Source organism: Protopterus annectens, chromosome 12.part0, assembly GCF_019279795.1.
Source record: "Protopterus annectens isolate FY-2018-M chromosome 12.part0, PAN1.0, whole genome shotgun sequence".
In the NCBI taxonomy this organism is placed as follows: Eukaryota; Metazoa; Chordata; order Ceratodontiformes; family Protopteridae; genus Protopterus; species Protopterus annectens.
Window position 1 is genome coordinate 1213163512 of NC_056746.1, and position 19817 is coordinate 1213183328.

The following is a 19817-nucleotide window of genomic DNA, read 5'->3' on the forward strand; positions in this document are numbered from 1 at the left end:
TCTCTCCCAACAGCTGCAGCTGAGAGGGCTTCCAATGTCAAGTCTTATGCCAGCTGCCGGGCCAGATTGAGCTGTGAGTGTGATGACTATAGATGTATTATGCCAACTGTAGTGCAATAAGCAAGAAAGAGTAAAGCATTAACTGCAATAAATTATATGCAATAACGTCTGTAGTGCAATGGAATTAGAGCTGTAGTGCAATAAATCTGGAATTAGAGCTGTAGTGCTATAAATGAATATTAACAACTGTAGTGCAATAAAAACAAGAAACAATACCAATAACAGCAAGGAAAATGGTGTACATCAGAATTGTCTTATCATAACAGTTGCAGTAGAACTGTATGCATTGTGTCTTGTAAGGTAAGTTTGCTGCAGTCAAGTATAACACTGTAATAAATGTAGAATGCAAACAAATGGCTGTAAACTGTATTGCCTAACTCATAGTACTGTTCAAGGCTTTTGCTAAGCCATTACCAGTCACATAATGCTCTGTCTTCCACAGACGTCAGGTAATAAAGGCATATGGGTGAGGTAACCCACTCCATGGCCAGATATTGTGTGTGTGTGTGTGTGTGTGTGTGTGTGTGTGTGTGTGTGTGTGTGTGTGTGTGTGTGTGTGTGTGTGTGTGGACTTTACAGATATTGCAAACCAATAACAATAATATGTGTTCACCAGTATTGTTGAAAGTGAAATAAAGCTGTAGTAATGTACTGTATGCAGTATGGTTGTATACCATGCATGTGTGTTCTATTGGCACTCCAGTCTAGTAAAGCACTGTAACAGTACTATAATGCTAGAGGAAAGTCCTGTAACTTGTATTGCACAATTCATAGTATGTTTTGAGGTGGACTCCAGGCAAGTATCAGTCACCCTGTGGTCAACAGTGACTCAGTAGCTCGACTCAGTAGCTCAGTCTGTTAAATTCCTTGTACACTGTACATTTTGCCACACACACTCCTGTGTTTGAATCCAGTGCTATGTAGAACCACATTTTCAGTATCAGTCTAGTAATGCTCACAATTTCTCTCTCCTAACAATACTAAAAATGTGATGGGTGAATTAGCTCATATTATGCACAGATATTGTGTTTAGCTGTCACAGAATGTTACACTCAATAGCAAGAATGTGTTCATCAGCATCAGTATGGCTGTATCTCTTGCATGTCCATATTATGCTGCTGCATTCAATTATTAAATTATTTGCAGATGTCCCCTGCAGCCACAGTTAGAGAGTTCTACTCCCATGCCTGAAAACTAAGCTATGACGGCGGTCTAGTTTAATTTCTGTACACAAACATACCTCTCAAGTGTCATGATTTCTGGTAATGTAATTAGAACTGACTAATCCGTCTATTACGTTTACAAGATAAATTATTACCTGGAATGCAATGTATAACCAAATCTGTTTACAGAACACCCTGGTAGTTATATAAGTTCACATTATGTGAAACCATTCTGAGTATTTCTGTAACTGCATTTGTTAGTTGCTATCAGCTTGAGAGGTATGTATGTGCTACAACAGCTTTAGGAGAATTGTATTCACTATAATCACAACTGTCAGTACACACCTGCAGAAGTATGTATGACCAGTGTTGTCAGGGATATATTCTGCAATGTCACTAATAGAATGTTTTCTCTCTTTCTCTCCTCACACCTTATCTTTATTTATAATTGGCATGTATCATTATGATTTCATATTAACATAATTTGTTAAACTAACTATATTTTGGAAAATGCAGTTGATTATTGTGTTTTATTATGATTCAGTATTAACATATTTTGTTAAATTAACTACTTTGTTGGCCTTATAGTTTACTTCATACTGGCATGCATATTGACTGTTGTGTTACATAATATCGTGTTGCACATAATATACATTAATATGTATTTGGATTAATAAATATGATGTTCCATTGTGTGATGTTCCATTGTGTAACTACTAACAATGGTTTGGTTGTTACTAACCATAACTTATTTACCACAGCATGTCAATGTAGGCTGGTTCCAGATAATTCCTCTACCTTGCCTCTACCAGCTGTGGCACTGGGTCTCAGCACATCTGGGACCCAGACCAGTGGTGATCCCTCTGCTGCCCCTGCACTACCTGCTGTGTTGGGTAGGTCTGCCCCAGGGGTGAGGCCCAGTCCCACCCTGGGAGTGGTGGCAGAGAGACAGTAGTCACCCATGATGAGCTACCAGTCCTGGTGCACAGGATAGTCCACCATGGCTATGACCAATGCCTGAACTGGATTGAGGACACACTGGCTGACCTGATGGGCAGTGTCACCCTGATGTCCAGCCTCCAGCATAGCCACTGTTGGAGCAGTGAAGAAGTAGTGCTGACGGTCCAATGGGTAGGGATGTGAGTCACGCTGCTGCCATCTGGAGGCACATGGGACTCAGATTCCACAACACCTTCCCTATCCAAAGTCGTCACCCCCCTCATGTGTCACACACTGCCCTTGTCTGCTCTCTTGCCTGTCTTGTCTGTTTGCAAATGCATCCTCAAAACCCAGCTTATTCCCCCCCACAAGTACCTATGTCCCTTCACCAACAGTTCACTTTTACTTTAAAAAATGGGCACCTGTCCCCAAAAAATGTTTCCCATACATGGCTCTCCATTGGACACATGTAAATTGGTCCAGTCTGGTTGACAATGCACTTATACTATCCTCACCCCTCTCTCTGGGGTTTGAGTGTCCAAATTCATCTACAAATTCTGTCAAAGTGCACAGCTGTTGCTGTATAAGAAATGGATAGCTATGGTTCTTTCCTACACCCTTCCTGCACATACCTACCTGCCTTTCACTATATTCTTCCCCCTGCTTGCCCTCATTTCACCACTATCCTATCACCCCTCTTTTCTTTTCTTTATTATCTTTTAGCGTGGAGCTGTGCTGTGTGCCACACCAAGAAGCTTTGCTTAGCTCAGTTAAGTAGAGCTGTAATGATTAAATGTGTTTATACCATTGTCAGACACATGTACAAGATAAACACCTCTGCCATGTTTCAAACCCAAGCCTATCACACCTACAGCACACTGCATGAGCCCATCAGGACACGCCAATCTGGATTAAAACAGGTGTTTTCATCAACATATAGTGATTGCCACTTACAGTCATTAGGCATGTCTCAGCGGAATTGTGTGCAGTACCGTTCTGAGCAAACTGGAATAAAAGTAATAGGAAAAATGGGAGTGTACCTTGGACTTTGGTGAAATAATACACTACTAGACAGCCAAAGACATAATAATGTATGAGAGTAAGGCCTGTGATAGAAGGTAAATGTGCCCTTTTATCAGCAACATGTAGAAAGACACCTGTCAAGGCATCAATGGCAAAGTGCATGTTCAACTGGGACCCTGGTGCAGAAATGCAGCCATATAAAGCCATGCACATACTGATGGATGCAGACAATGTGTGTCACAGCCTGTATGTCTGCACACATACCTTGCAAATACACCTGCTGTAGCAGTGGGTCAATAGCTCAGTCTGCTAAATGCCTTACATGCAGTACATTTTGCCACACACAGTCCTGGGTTCAAATCCAGTCTTGTGTTGCAGTTCAATTAAATTATTGTGAAGAGAGCAATTAATGACTGAGTCATGCAATCTTTATCCACACAGGTTACTGCTAATTAATGAACTACTATCCAGTTTTGCAAGTCAAAGATCTGCAGGTAGGGACACACTGCACATATCTATATACCATAACTATATGTCACCTACTACTCTGTTATTGGCACTGTTGCATAACAGATGTACATTAATCACTTACTTCAATTGGATTGTAAAGGGTACCCTTATCCTGGCTTGGCTGTAACAACAGGGCTGACACAGCTGCCACAGTTACGTGCACAGCTTGTTGACGTCCAGTGTGTTCACACTCCCCCCATGTGTATTAGCTGCAGCAGTAGCTGCAGCCTGTAGCACACACAGCTGAATTTAAAGGTAGCTGCTACAGACCTACCGTACCTCCCAAACTCTTAGACCAAGGAATCTGGACACAGCCATCCTTAATTGGGGGATAAAGGTCCAGAGACATGTTTTTACAGTTTGCTCTTACAAAGATAGTAAGTTGATAGAATAACAGCTATTGCATTAGCATGCATATTCTGACGGGTATGAAGTCTGACACTCAAATGTGTGTCTTTCATTACTGACTTTAAGCCACAATGAAACTGTGGACAAACTGCATAAATCTCTACAGTTGACAGTTATGATACCTATCCTTTACAATGCTGGAGTCTCCACACCTCAGTAATGTACATCTTAACAGATAAGAAAGGGGTCCAGTCTACATGAAAACCTTATATATTGCACTCTGGTGGCATGTCATTGGCAGTTTTGGCTGCAATTAGCATATCAGGGCCACAGATTGGTGCAGAGGCAATTACCTGCTAATGAGCAGTACATTAAAAAGCAAGCAGCTGCTTATGGGGAACAAGTCTGTATGAGACTTACTTCACACAGAGAATGTCTTTGCAAAACATTACTGGAAGCAAAGTTCAACAGAGGAGTATTGCACTCCACCAGGTATGTAATAGATTTCTTCATATAACAGGATGCAGATTGGAGGATGGATGTATGGGGAATAGGGAGTACAGCAGTAATCCTGTCTTAGTTCTATGTTACTGACATGTCATTGATACTCTGCTGTCCTACACCTACAGGCATGACTCAACTGTCCCTGATTTTCACTCACATCTTAGCTCTGTCCCCTTAATCCCTCCTATAATGGATGGCTTTTGTAGGAAAGCTAGTGAATTACATGTAATACATAGTGACAATAAGTAAGGGTGTACATTCCTGTAATGTCAAACTATGTACAGTAATTCACCTCCTCTCATTCTGTCAATGTCTCACATAAATAGTGCTGACATATTAAAAGTGTTCCTGATTGTCCCTGATGTACTCTGGCTAAGTCCTAGATTCTGTTAACATTTGTCTGTGTTGGTTGACAGCTATGCCTAACATACCTGTCAGCCTCTTACAGCAAGAAATCTGGACAAAGCCATAATTAATGGAGGGACAAATGCCAAACATTAGGAACACTTTTTAAATCTTGCTCTTATGAACTAAGAAAGTTAATAGAAAATATGTATTACAGTAAAATTACTGTGTTCTGAAGGGTATGATGTCTGAAACTCAGATGTGTGTCTTTATTTTCTAACATCAACCCTCAATGATTTGTCAACAATGTTCCAGAATATCATAATTTTGTGTGAAAATGACTAAAGATATTAGGCAAATATCTTGAGTCTGCGGACATCTGTATAGTTAAGATGTATGATGCCTATAGGGAGCGTATACTACAGCAGGTTTGCATTGTTTTCTGTCATTGTGGCACACTGGTATTGTTGGACTGTCCCATATAATGGTTGAAATAGCACATTGCTATTTGTCTGGCAGTGGCCGAATGACATATTAGTGGGAGCTTGCCCATAGGAGACACACCACAGTAGACTTGAGTGCTGAGTGTAAGAACATACATCAGAATCTGTCACAGCACACAGGGACATATCTAAGTATTGCTACTATCTCAGTGGTATCCACACATGTAGTATATTGCCATGCTGTAGGGTATGACGTGTGTGAAGGAGCAGTGGATAGTGCAGGCCATTATGGGCATGCTGTATCTGTCCATAGTGGACATCCACGTAACTGGTCCTGTAATGTGTTCTCCTCTTGTTGTCTTTTAGAAGCTATGTGCCACAGATGATATGTCCCCTTCTCAGATGTGGAGAATGAGATAATAGTTGATGGACTAAGGCAGCATCATAAGATCCTGTTATCCAGAGGGAGGCTTAACCAATGCGGGCTGCATTGTGGGCAGACCTTGTGCAGGATGTTAATGAAACTGGCCATCAGGACAGGACCTGTGAACAGGTCTGACACAGCACCACGGACATGGTGAATGCTGCATGAAGAAGGTCAGATGATGTTGCTAGGGATTGTGCTGACACTGGTGGAGGGCCTGCAGAGGAACAACCACTCTCAGGCACAGAGGAATTCCTGGTGAACTAGGAACACATGACAGCTCCCAGGCATCCATCACACCATACATTGTGGAGGTTGGTGCCACAGTGTCCACAGCAGAAGAATGCCCAAGTAAGCTTACTGTGTTCACTAGTGTAATACTGTATCATGCATTGTGGCAGGCTGTACATACCTGTATGTGGGAACCCGGTCGATGTGCTTTGGGGGAAGGTTGGGGTTTAAGCTCAGTTGTACACACATACTCAGAATGTCAGCAATATAGCAAGTAACACAGTAGCTACTGTACATGTAGATATAGGCACATATTACCTTGTAGCGATGCAACATTTGGTGGTGCTGACAATACCTCTCCCTCACTTTTTCATAGGTCCATTAGGTGTTGCCTAAGCCCATGGTCCTGTACCTGGTAAGCTTGATACTGTTGTTTTATGGATTATATATACTCTATGAAAGTTAAGGGCTGCCATATTGCCCTATGTACAAATGTTGTTTTTAGCCAGAGTAGAATATTTGTGTGTTCCATTCTGGAACAGGTAGCTACAGTTCATAGACTAGGTAATCACAGATATGTATTTGAAAGAACATTAACACATTTGCACTTATGGATATGAGTGACTATGTAGCCTGGTATACATGAGGGAATAACTTCAAGATGCCTGTTCAAACACAGTAGGGAGATGGCATATACCTGAGGGAGTGACAGTAGTACTGGCATATTCTCAGGATAGGTGTATTGGGTTTTATATGTAGTTGTATCACTTATAGTACAGTGTAATTTTGAATACCTTACAGGTATATTGTACTGGCAACTTTAACTGGATGTAACTGAAGTGCATGTTATAAAGCCCTTGACTTGTATGTGTATGTTGTTGTGAGGTTGTCTGTTCTGCATGGGAGCTGAGATGAGAAGATGTGAGACTGGTAATGCAGTTGTGGATCCTCATCTGTATGAGTCTGTGTGGATTACCATGCATAATAGTGCAGGTATCAATGTAATGATTTTGTCTTGGTTTTCACAGGTGACCGGGGGGTGTTGGAGTTTGTCCCCCTCACAACTTGATGTCAATGTCCCATCAGACTCTGATGATGATGATGGTGGCCATAGTGAGGCACAGGTGGGGTTGTTGGGGGCTGACTCTGTCCCATAGGTTGACATCCCTCTTCTTCCCCCATTGTCTCTGCACATGGTCAGTATGCCCACACATATCTAGTCCCCAGAGACCACAGATATTGGACAGTTAGAGGGTGGACACATTGAACAGGGAAGTGTGGCAACTATGGCTCCAGTTAGTGCAGACACTGGCTATAGCCAGACAGCTAGCGAGGTCCCACACAGGTGCATTGACAGGGATATTTTTAGGAGGCCTGCTGTCAATCCACACCTGTTGCTGGTGTCACATCATGAGTCACTCAACATGCGTTTTGGGCCCTCATGGAGACACAGGCATGCTCTGAACACAATGCCAGACTTATGCTTAGGATTATGGATGCAGCACAGTCTGACATCCATGACTGCCTTCATTGCATTGGGGATACCTTGGATCAGTTCACTGATGCAGTGGACAGACAGTGAGCTCAGATAGTGTCTGCCTTGGACCGCACATTGTCTGTGCTGGAACATCTGGTTGGAGCTGGATGTTGGCCCTGTGGACATAGGTCAGCAACACCATCTGCTGAGAATCCACATGGCCGTGGACAGTCACACTCCTGTAGTGGCAGTACATCAAGTGCTACATAGTGAAGTGTCCTGTCCACACCACAATGTGGCAGGCTAGGAGTATGAAGTCTGACACTCAAATGTGTGATTTTCATTACTGACTTCAACCCACAATTAAACCGTGGACATAATGCATAAATCTCTACAGTTGACAATTATGATGCCTACCCTCTCAATGATGTAGTCTCCACACCTCAGTAATGTCCATCTTAACAGATAAGAAAGGGGCCTAGGTCTACATGAAGGGCTGTATCACTTATGGTATAACCTGGGTGGTCCCACGGGGGACACAGACCCAGTGGTCAGCAGTCACTGGCAGGTACTAGTACCATATCTGACCTTGGGCATGGTGGTGCCAGTGCTACTCCTGGCAGAGCCAGTTTCTGTCTTCATGGCCAAAGATGGTGAACTGTCCACTCTACCATGTACAGTCCACAGCTGTCCAACATACACACATGTAGGGCTAGCACTGGGCTAGATTGTGTACATGCACACACTCAAACACCACTGGAACATGCAGGTCACCTACAGACACACACGGCACCTCTCCATGGCCTATCTAACCCGCACCCCTTCCTGACTCACACACATGCTGTCAACTGTTTGGTACAACTTAGGCCTCCAGCACCTCCATAACACATCCTGTGCATGTGATGATACCTGTGCAACATCATTGTCATCCTTGCTATCGATGCAGGGAAATAAAGCTATGTGTCTGAGGCTCAAGGTTACTATATTACTTGACATGTACTTGTGTAATGCAGTATTGTTTTGCCATGCCACTTCTTGTGGTCCACAACAGATACTGTATGCTGGCATGTGTCATGACTACACACCAAACTTTGTGTACCTTATGTTGTATGATGTTGTACTGGTGGTAGTGTTACAGAATGACAGGTGTGTCATGGACCTGTGTATGTTTCTGTTCCAAGAGTCTGAGGGGATAAACTATGGACACATGGTGGCAATACAGTGGCACAGGATGGCATGGCAGCACAGCAGAAATATGACATCAGCAAGGTACAGCAATATACATGCATGGCTCCCTAGGTGCACATGTGTATAACAGTCTAACAGGGCAATGGCAACAGTCAGTGTAATCATGCATTCATACTTTGTGATAAGGTCTGGTACCCTTGATACTTGTCACCTGGGTTTTCTGAACTTACAAATCTACAATGTGTGGAGATACAGTTGACACATCTACAAATATCCTGTGGCCAGTTTAAACAGGTGGCGGACATCAGTTATGACTGCCATGTTGTGCATCCCATTGTGTAACCTGCATGTGATGTGTGTGACAGCAGATGTGTGCTTTACCTGCATGGGAGGGGCTGTTTCATACAGGGTGCACTGTCTGTGTCACATAGAAGTCTCCCCAGTATGTACTATGTCTACTAGTTTGATGTTGTAGGTGTGTAGCACACATGGGGCATGTATTACACCAGTCATGGCAATGATGGGAGTACACAGTGGGGTCTGACAGCTTCCTGTAGGAGTAACTACAGATCCCCATCATAGCAGTTAGTGTACAGACTACATTTGTATGGTCATGACACACACACCATAGGACATGATCTCTACACTGTGTATTGCTGTACCATAGCACCTGTGTGGCTGCTACAGTTGTACATTATAGGTTCATAGTTTCATAGGTAGGTACTAGGCTATCGGCCCAAGGGTCTACGTAAGTCTAGCCAACAAGGTTCCCTGATTTATGCCACCCAAGAAAGTTATTTTCCTGTACCACTGTTGAGCAGAGACACAGAAGTGATCCCTGGGGTGTATTTCCTATTTCCCTTCCACTCATCAAGATTTTTCTTGAAGAGTGCTAATGAAGAACTTTGCTTGACATAGATGGGTAGCCTGTTCCAGAGTATGGGAAGTATCTGGGACAGGAATCTATCCCTTCAGCATGTCCTCTTTATTGTGGTGACAAGGTTTAGGTCCCTAAAGCGTATAGCTCAGGGGATTGGAATTTTTTTAGGTGTAGCATGTCCAATAGCTCTGGGTTTGACATAGCTTTAAATTGTTAGGCAGAGATCACCTCAGAGCTGGCAATATGCTACTGAGTAAAGCTGGAGTTCTTTGAGACGGTCTCATGCCTATGTGGTGACATGCCTGTGCAGTGACATGGCAAGTGTGCCATTGCACACAACAATGTTGTGCTGTCCACCACAATCAGTATATTGGTGACAGTTTGAGATTTACATCCGTGCAATACCTATCAGTATTTGTGGCACAACAGTGAATGCATCCCTTCATCCCCATAAACAGTAACCGTCAAAGGGTACAGCACTGTGTGTCCATACCTTCATGTGTCATGGCTCCAGTGTTTATGGTGTGCAGACACTACATCTTTGTGCTGGGGTGGATGATATCCCACAAGATAGTAATATGCAGTGGTTGGCATGTCATCTGTGTTAGTGGTGCAGACAACACTTGACTGTGGTGTAGGCCATCCTGGATAACTTTTGGGTCTGTATGGGTGTCAGTGAAGACTAGTAATATGCAACCACCTGCTAATGTACTAGTCAGAAGTCACTGAGAGTGGCTGTGACTGCATAGAGGAAATACCTAGAAGGGACATGCTATTAATGGCAGATGGTGTACCCGACTGGTGAGTGGCATCAGTGCAGCTTAGGTCTCCTGGTGGTAAGTTCCCAGGGTATGACTCTCAGACACTTGCGTATTCACCAGATGTCATGCCAGTCTGTACAATGGTGTACACAGTTGGCATCATGCCCTGCTGCCCTAATATTCCCATAAACCTTGTTGTAGCAGTCAGCAGGGACATGGGTGGGGGTACAGCAGGGCATACAACACACAGACCATGCCATGCCATCTCACTATACTGCCCATTGAGGCAACATGTACAAAGCACCCCCTTAGGCATCCAAGATACTGTCAATGTAAAGGTCACCACATGGCCCATTGATGGCAGACATATGCAACATAGGGACATCTGACTTCAATAACTGTTCTGTAAGCAGCAGTGATTAACAGGGCACTGCCCTGGGTCCTTTACTGCTTGGATGGCATGCCACCACAATACACTTGGGTACTGACTAACTGTGGCTAGCAATGTTGGCTGGTGCCTGCTACTTGTGAGCACTCATGCAGTCTCTGTGTTATGTCATGTCTTGCATGACAGTATTACAAATATATGCCTGGTGACATAGTATCGAATACATATGTACTATCCTTCCCATTGGGATGTCCTATGTCCCTGTTCAGTAACACAGCTGTCCCTACATGTGATGTACATACTTAGGGGTGCCAGGTAGCCACACTGACCTGGCCACACAGGTGTACAACTCATGTGCCACACATCAACATGTCTGTACAGTGGCATGGCAGGAATCATATGGCATAGTCATGGCTACAGTCACCGGTAGGTGACATACCCATACCTCCATATATTCTTCCCTCAGCATGCCACTGTCTGATTACAATGGCCATGTGTTGATGTACCTTTCCAAATTGTAGTGGTACTTGCACATGACAGTATGGCCCCTGACAGGGTCACATAACATCTTCAGTATGTGCTCACTGCTGTTCATCTGCAATGCTTGTCAGTGTTGCCTGTGCTCTCAGAATACTCATAGGTGATCTGTGTCATGCATACAGGACAAAGTGTGACCCTGCATGATTGCATATGCTGCCTCTCTCTAGGAAGCATAGTAGATGGATTAATCACTCTAAGGACATTAACCCACTATGTGGTGTTAGTAGTCCATGCTTGTTGGACACATTTGTGTAGCAGACGTAATGCACCCTTGACACATACCCTCCCTACTGGTACAGTACAGAGAGTACCTCAGTATACCTCCACACATGCCAACTGTATGATTGGCTGGGTGAATATCATCTCAACACTGGGGGTGTGGCTGCGTCTCTTGTGGACTTGGGTAATATGTGCTGCTCCTGTGATGAGGGGTAGCGATGTCTCTAATTGTGATGACTGTATGGCCATCATGTTACGGATGTGCACATCTCCTATAGCTCTCTGACATGATGTACAATCCTGTCACAGACTGACACACACACATGGCCACATTCAGCCTAGCAGCACTTTAACTCACTGCATACAGGACACACTACAGTGCACACATACTGGATGTTGGCTGTATGCACGTTGGAAAATTTACCTATGTAGTGGTAGACAGTACAGAAGACAATACCATATGCACACACCACACCTCATGTCTGATAATACTATCCATGTAGGACACATAATGCTTGATGATAGCAGCAGGCCATGTTGTGGTCATTCATTTGGGAGGCCACATCACCCACAACCAGTAAAATCATGCAAAGCCCTACCAATGTGTGTGCTACAAAGGTTATCATAAGCATGTGGTATGGATATACAGACACACCAAGATGGCTGATGTGAGAATGAAACCCCTACCTATCTACTATTACACACTATAGCTCACAGTACTTATCACATGCACTATGGAGTTTATCTGATGTTATGCTCTCAGCCAGAGCTCTTAAGGTGGATGACATCAGCAGGCCTTGTAGGGGAGGGCAATTTAGAGGCCAGCAGCTAGTTACAGGCCTGAATTTTTTTTTCATAAAAGTATGTTTGCACACTGCGGCATGCTGCACAAACATAGCCAGATTATTAAAAAATAATATTTTAACTTATTTGCCTTATGTTTTTGGACACATGGTGGATACTTTTGCTCATATCTGTTTGTGCTATGCCATTTCTGTCCATCTACCTACATTTTTACAGCCTCTGTTGTCCATCTAAAATTCTGTACATGGAAATTTTCCATGTAAACCAACACGGGGTCTGCAGAGCTGCCTATCTGCTTGCTGGATCACTCTACTCTTTAATTTGCATGAAATTCACCTGCTTATGAAGTGATTTGCATCCCATGGATACTTCCATGTTGGCACATGTGTGTGCCCCACCCAGATGTGTTTACTGAATTACAAACCTGCTTACTTTCGTGTAAGCAGTGTGCCACAATGTCTACATGGTAAAAAAGACAGTGCAGGCTTTATTAAATCCCCCCCCACTTGGTTTTATGACATCACCTGGATGGGGGTTGGTCTACTAATATGGACTCTGCCTTAGGATTTCAAAGAATGAACATGGACTGATCACAAAGGTAAAAGTTTGTAAAACTTAATTCATGTCAGCACACATTCCTGAGACAGTGGGACAATGTCATGTATCATAGAATCTGAGGAACATGAGATTCCTTGGCAAAGTGCACATCACTAAGCAAATCTTCTCTGTTCTTTATTTTAACTGTACATCTACCCATTCCACTCATTCAAAGGATAATGATGATGTTGTTCTTGAGTTGAATGTAATAATGTTAAAACAGAACTTGACAGCACTTTTAAAAATAGTACTATATTGCCAAAAACATTTGTTAGACATAGAAAACAGTCTGTAGCAAACATTACTAACCCTGCACTTAAAGAAATGCTGTTAACAGACTGTTATGGATTATGAATATGTTTGTAGGAATTTGGTCAATAACTGAGTTATTCACAAACATGGACAAAGTAAATGTTAATATCAATAAGTAGAATATGCTTCTCTAAAGAAAAGCTATGGGTGAAGAAAAACCAAGATAATAGTTTCTGGTATGTTTCCCGTATGTGGATTCGAACCCACAGCATGCCAAAATGTAAGAATATTGGCCAGTTTCCATACAGGCTAGTCTAACAAGCAACAGGAATTTTATCTTAACAAATAGGTACTACTTGTGTTTATTTGAAGTTCTGTTGAGAATGGATGAATATGGAAGCTTCAAACACTTATTGGACATTTTATTGTAAAGAAATAACAACTATCAACACACTACTGGAAACATATGTGTAAGCAGTTGTACAGGCATTAATTTTGGCTTAAATAATCATGACTGTATTAAGAATGTTTATTTTATTATGAGCAATGAATCAAATAAGTTATGTATGAGTTTTCATTAAGACATGTAACACTGCAGTGAGTGATGCTACGGTATTATAATGGACAGTTACGGAAAGCACAGTCATCAGTGGCCTAGGTGCTATAGGTATCAGTAATGCATGAAGACACTGAATGCATGAAATGATGTTGCTATATGTTGCAAAACATATGTACATTTACAAAGCTCATCATTGCTTATACTATAAACATTATTAAATTAGTAGCATGGGACTAGAACTCACACATATAAAGACAGCAATTACACTGTCTACTTAATTATCCCCATGAGATAAGTGTCACAACAGCTAATTCATGCCTATAAAAATGTATCTAATTTTATATATATATATATATATATATATATATATATATATATATATATATATATATATATATATATATATATATATATATATATATATATATATATATATATATATATATATATATATATATATATAATTCCATAGGAATGCTTAGGTATATGCAGGATAATCACACGTACTCTATGGATCCACAGGCTGTCTCTGCATCTCAGTGACTCTCTGATAAAGCTCCTTTGTTTCACTCTGATGTGGGTCATCATAGCAGTGGCAAACCTGCACTTCTTTGTGGTAAATCTCTATACATCTTTGGTAATCCCTCAAAATCCAGTTCCAGATGTGTATCATTGAGAAGGTCCTTGGCCTGGCTCTCATCTGATGCTCCACTCCAGTGTACATGGTCAACATCTGGGTGGTTTCCTTCTAGGTTAGTTTGGGTGCATGGATATGTCTCAGCAACCTTTAAGTAGCCATCTTGATCCTTCACTGGAAAATGCTGATAAATGCAAAAACAGAAAAATGCTTAGTGAGGTTCCAGTCAGTTCCTAGATAGCAATAGTGTGATCTGTAAATGTATCAAAATAATAGTTGAAAGTGGTGCTTATGTCATGCAATCAGATCATTGAGGATAACTGGCTTGTGCCACACAAAGTTCTGTTTATTGATACCTATTGGATATTTACACAGTACACCTGGGTGTTAAAGTGCATGTAGCCAATTTACATGGAGGTGCGCAAATGGGATTCCACAGCCTAGAATTTTAATAAACCTCATTTATTATGTATAGCTCAAATGGTACTTAAAGAGGGGTACATATTAGGTGCACTTAGTTTCTGTTTTTTGGAGTGAGCGGCACATTGGCAAGTGGTAGCATTTCTGTCTTGATGATTATTACATGTGTTAAACAAAGTCATTCTCAAAGGTACCTATTTAAATTTATTTTTATTGAAAATGTGAGTGTTAACAGAAGTTGTTATAAGTTACTTGTCTGATGTTTGATAGACCTCTATGCATACAGGTGTTTCTATTTTATTAAATTGATTTCATTCCCATATTAAGTTATATAGACAAATTTACAATGCAAAAATAAACAGTATATAAAGACAGATTTATGGATCATTGGTACTTCTTACTGATAATTCCTTTCACGCTATGGTGTAACTACAGAAACCTATGGATTCTGATACTATCTTATGTACTATGTTCGTTTGATGTTACAGATATTTCTTAATTCAGGTTTCTTAACAAAACTGTTAATAGTATATTCTTTTGCTGGTACAGATATTTTTTCATTGATGCTTCTTAACAATGGTGTTATCATTGCTGGTTCAATATACAAAGGAGCTGTACTCTCTGTGGCCTCCCTATGGATCCTGAGGTTTGCTGATGATTTTCATATATTGTTCAATTGTTAGTTTGTGTAGTATTTTCATTTAACATCTATGCAGACTTCTGTGTCATGATGATGTGGTTTTAAGACCTCCATTCAACATATACATAGTGTGAGGTTCTAATCCCACACACATACTCTAAAGATATTGCAAGTTATGTTTATTTTACAAATATTTTGTATGAAGGCATTGTTGTTACTTGTTATATTTTATATTAGCAGTTGTCACAGACAGTGTTTTACCGACTTTTGCAGTGCACAGGAGTGCATATTATTTGTGTTGACATATGCTGTGCATGGAATCATCTGCATAAATGGTCTCACACAGGAATATGATCATATGTGTATCATTCTCTTTCAGATGGCCAACCATCCTATGGGTGACAATTTCTCCCCACCGGAAAAAGAAATCAAACTTGATGCCCACCAACAACATGGGTGGTGACTCCTTGGCCATTCAGGCAATACAGTTTTGAGAAAGGAAATCTGGACTGACCTCACCAACACAATAAATGTGATTTCTGGTCACAACAGATCCTGTGATGTCTGTAGATGATTCTGTTCAGACATTCTTCTTCAAGCAGCCAACAGATTAAGATGATACGAGAGAATGAGGGAGGCCACTGGTGGTGGATTAACATTGACCCCATGATGACATCACTATATTTCTGGCCTCACTGCATACAGTGAGAGGAGACTGGTGCATACCCAGGGGTGGGATAGAAGCTGAAATTCTAGGCTGAACATTAATGTCTTTCATTCTATGACATGGCAGAGTATAGAGAAAATCACTGCATACTGCTGTAACCTGCATATTCATGAATTGTAATTTTTGAACTACAACAGCAGGTTTGAGCTGTACACCCACATCCATGCAGGGTGTTGATGATGAGCATAAGTTTAATAACGTGTTCATACAACTGCAGTACATACAGAACAGTCTAGCCAACATGTATAATGCTGTTTGCATTAATATTTCAGGACAGCACCAGGGAATGGCAGGTGAGTGTCTCCATACTGTGCTACTGTGACCACTACCTGTTATTGCCTCAGCTTCACTTCATGACACTGCTGTTTACTGTCATATTGTTATTTCCCTAACATTATACACTATAGGTACATCCATTGTAGGCCCAGGCTGTGCAGGTTCAAGTTCAGACAGACCAGGTATGTTATTGCAACGTGTTCATAGCTTGCATTAATGTGTAGCACATATGTGATACATGACATTAATGTCAATATTTTCCAACAAGGAGCCAGTTGGCCTACAGGTGTAGCATCCATCACATCAGTATCTACAGCCCCTGTTACTGTGTGGCATATAAGATGTTGTCAGTACTGTTTTTGCTAAATACATTATTGTGTTGTCTTTACTTTTTCACTGTAGAATCCACAGTACAACCCACGATCTCTCCACAGTGGAAGTCTGACAGTGGTATGCCATTACCTATCTTTCATACATGTCATTGTTCTTACTCTTGTGGTCCTCCATTAGTACTGTGTCCTTCCTATTCATACATCCAACTACGTCAACCTCATGAACTGCACAAACAAGTGCTATGTCTATGTCAAACCTTTTGTATGTTTTAACTGTATTCAAATGGATAATGGTGGCAATAATGTGAACACTAATGCTGATTTTTTCTTACAATAGTTGAAGTTCATCCCTCTTCAATGGCATCATCTTCCCATGAGGAGTTGTCAGATATGTGCTTTGTTTGTATTCCTCACATATGTTGTATATGTTGGCTATGTAACCTAATGTATGTAGATTCCATAAAACATACATACAGAAGACCTCATGTAAAGTCATTATTGTTTGTAACATTGCAGTGAAATAAATATGCCATATGTCTTTGATGCTATCCAGCATGTGATATAAGCAAATTGTCCTGATCCATGTCATCCGTCTCTTCTTTACATCAACTATCTGTATTGTACATCAGCCCATCCAGTGATGATGATGTGGGTTCTGATGTGTCTCAGCATGGTAGCATGGCCCCTGGCACGCAGATCATTGATATCTTGATAGAGTCCATCCAAGATGATGACAGTGATGTTGATGTAGCTGTAGCCTAAGATATGGAGGGGAACTTGTATGGCCATTCTGAGAATGATGGGACATTGGATGTTGAACAGGATGAGGCCTTTGAATGAGGAACCCAAGTTCAGACTGCTGCAAATGTTGCCATTTCCAACAGCACCCTTAAACAGGGAGTTGCAGTTGACATAGACATGCAGATGGTGTGCATGGCCAGGTATCAGAAGATGTCGACCTAATGCTGCAGGCAAATGAACATTCCCAGCAACATCATCCACCAGACATCTGTGCACTTGCATGTGTTAAAGGCTGTGTTGCACACCAGCTGTGCATGATTCCTAAAGGACAGTAATTACAGCAGTGCTAAAGTATAAGCAGGGTTCTGTGTGCCCTGACTGTGCTCAGTCAGTTGCAAATTGGGAGAGGCAGGCCATCTCTCTGCAGAACCACCATTGCCCATCGAGCATCAGTGTCTATGGTCCACCATGCACACAGTTTCACTGCTGGTCCATCTGCTGTGGTTCTGCCAGTTACAACAAGACCTTCAACTAGCAGTTATGCTCTTTCACCTCAGTATGGTGTTGTCATCCTATCAGTTTCCTCTGTGGCGCAATCTAGGCCAAGTATTTCTGTCTATGGTACAGGCAGAGCAGACCATGCTGTGAGACATCAACAAGGTTGCCCTACACTGCATTAGAGTGAGTCCAAGAGTTTCATAATCATAGCAGAATCCTTGTATTACATTAATAGTTTTCTGTGATATATTTTTCTACAGCTATTAAAAGTTCAGTATTATATCCTGTATTGTTTCACTTTTTCATGTTATTATATTGTACAGATAAAAATGTGTTGCACTGATGTGTGGCCCTTATTGTTTTGCATACACTGATACAATAATTTGAGTGTTAATGAATACCTGTGTCAGTTGTGCCCTGCTTTGATGATTCCCTGTTGTGACAGATTTGCATATGTTCATAACATTATATCTTATGATTATAGTGTTATTTTTGATGCTCAGTGTGTACATCTAGTGTGTACTTGTCATTAGAAGCAATTTGTGCTGCTATAGTTGAAGCAATACCTGAACATAAATGTTTAATCTGTGCACTCATGTATGTGTGGCTTGTCCTTACTCAAAGCTGTTGGTCTCAAGTTGCGGTGTTTTCTGAACTTGCACTTGTGGTCACATCCTGTGTTACCTACACCTGTGTATTCTGCCCCCTATGTCTTCTTGCTCATCCTCTGATACCTGTGTGATGTCCTCTTCAGATATCAGAGGTTCTTGATGTAGTTTGCCCACACCTACAGTTGGAAGATAACCATGTGCTCTAGTTAGCATGTTGTGCAGCATGGCGTGCACTGCTATCGTCTGTACTGCCTTCTCAGGCGTGTATTGCAGTTCACCCTCCAGATGTGTCCAGACATCTGAACCTAGCTTTCAGTATACCAAATACATGCTCTATGGTGTTTGTGTTATGTGTGCTCAGTTATAGGCTTGCTGTACAGTATTGGATGGCTCATGGTACTATGGCATGATATTGTACCATTAGCCACAGCTCAAGTGGATAACCACAGCCACCAGTTATGGGTAATAAAAACACATTTTTTCAGAATGGATATTGTTGTGAGGGGTATCCTTAACTTACATCCTAAATGTGTTCTTGTACTTACCCAGTAGCAGTCCCTCAGGTATTTCACCATGCTGAAATACAACCCTCTGTCCACTTTCCCTCCATATGGCAGCATCATGGACAGCTTCAAGTGTGTTGCCATGATGTTTGTTATGCTGCCATCTGCTGCACACACATAACCTGGCAGTTGATAGATGGCCAGCCCTTTCTTTTTATATATTGGTCTGCTTCAAGATGTACTGGTGTCTTGATAGGTATGTGTTTGCAATCTATTGCACAAAGTACATGGGGGAAGTTTGCAGTGCTATAAAACTTGTGCATTACAGTTCTGTGCTCCATGGGGTTGGATGGAAAGTGTATGTAGTCATCCACATTCCTGCACATTGCTTCCAGGAATGTTGCCAAGATATGGTTGAAAGCTGTCTGTGACACTCCCACTGCATCCTCCATGTGTCTCTGGAATGTCCAAGATACAAGTACACCCAGGCTGAGACACATTTTGGTTTCAAGGGGGGTGGGGTTTCCCCGCTGGGTCTGCACAGACAGGTGTGAAGTACAGGTGTTGCAGAGAGCCTGCACAAGTTGTCTGTCTAGCCAGTGTCTGTAGAATATTTGCTGGTCTGACAACTGGTTTATTTGCAGCCCTGCTCTGGCTCTAGCTCGCAACCTTCTAGGATGAACATCCACATCCTTATTTATTGCTTGTATCACTGCAGCCTGTTGCAGTTCATTAACCGCAGGTTACATTTTCATGTTTTTTTTTTGCTACGAAATT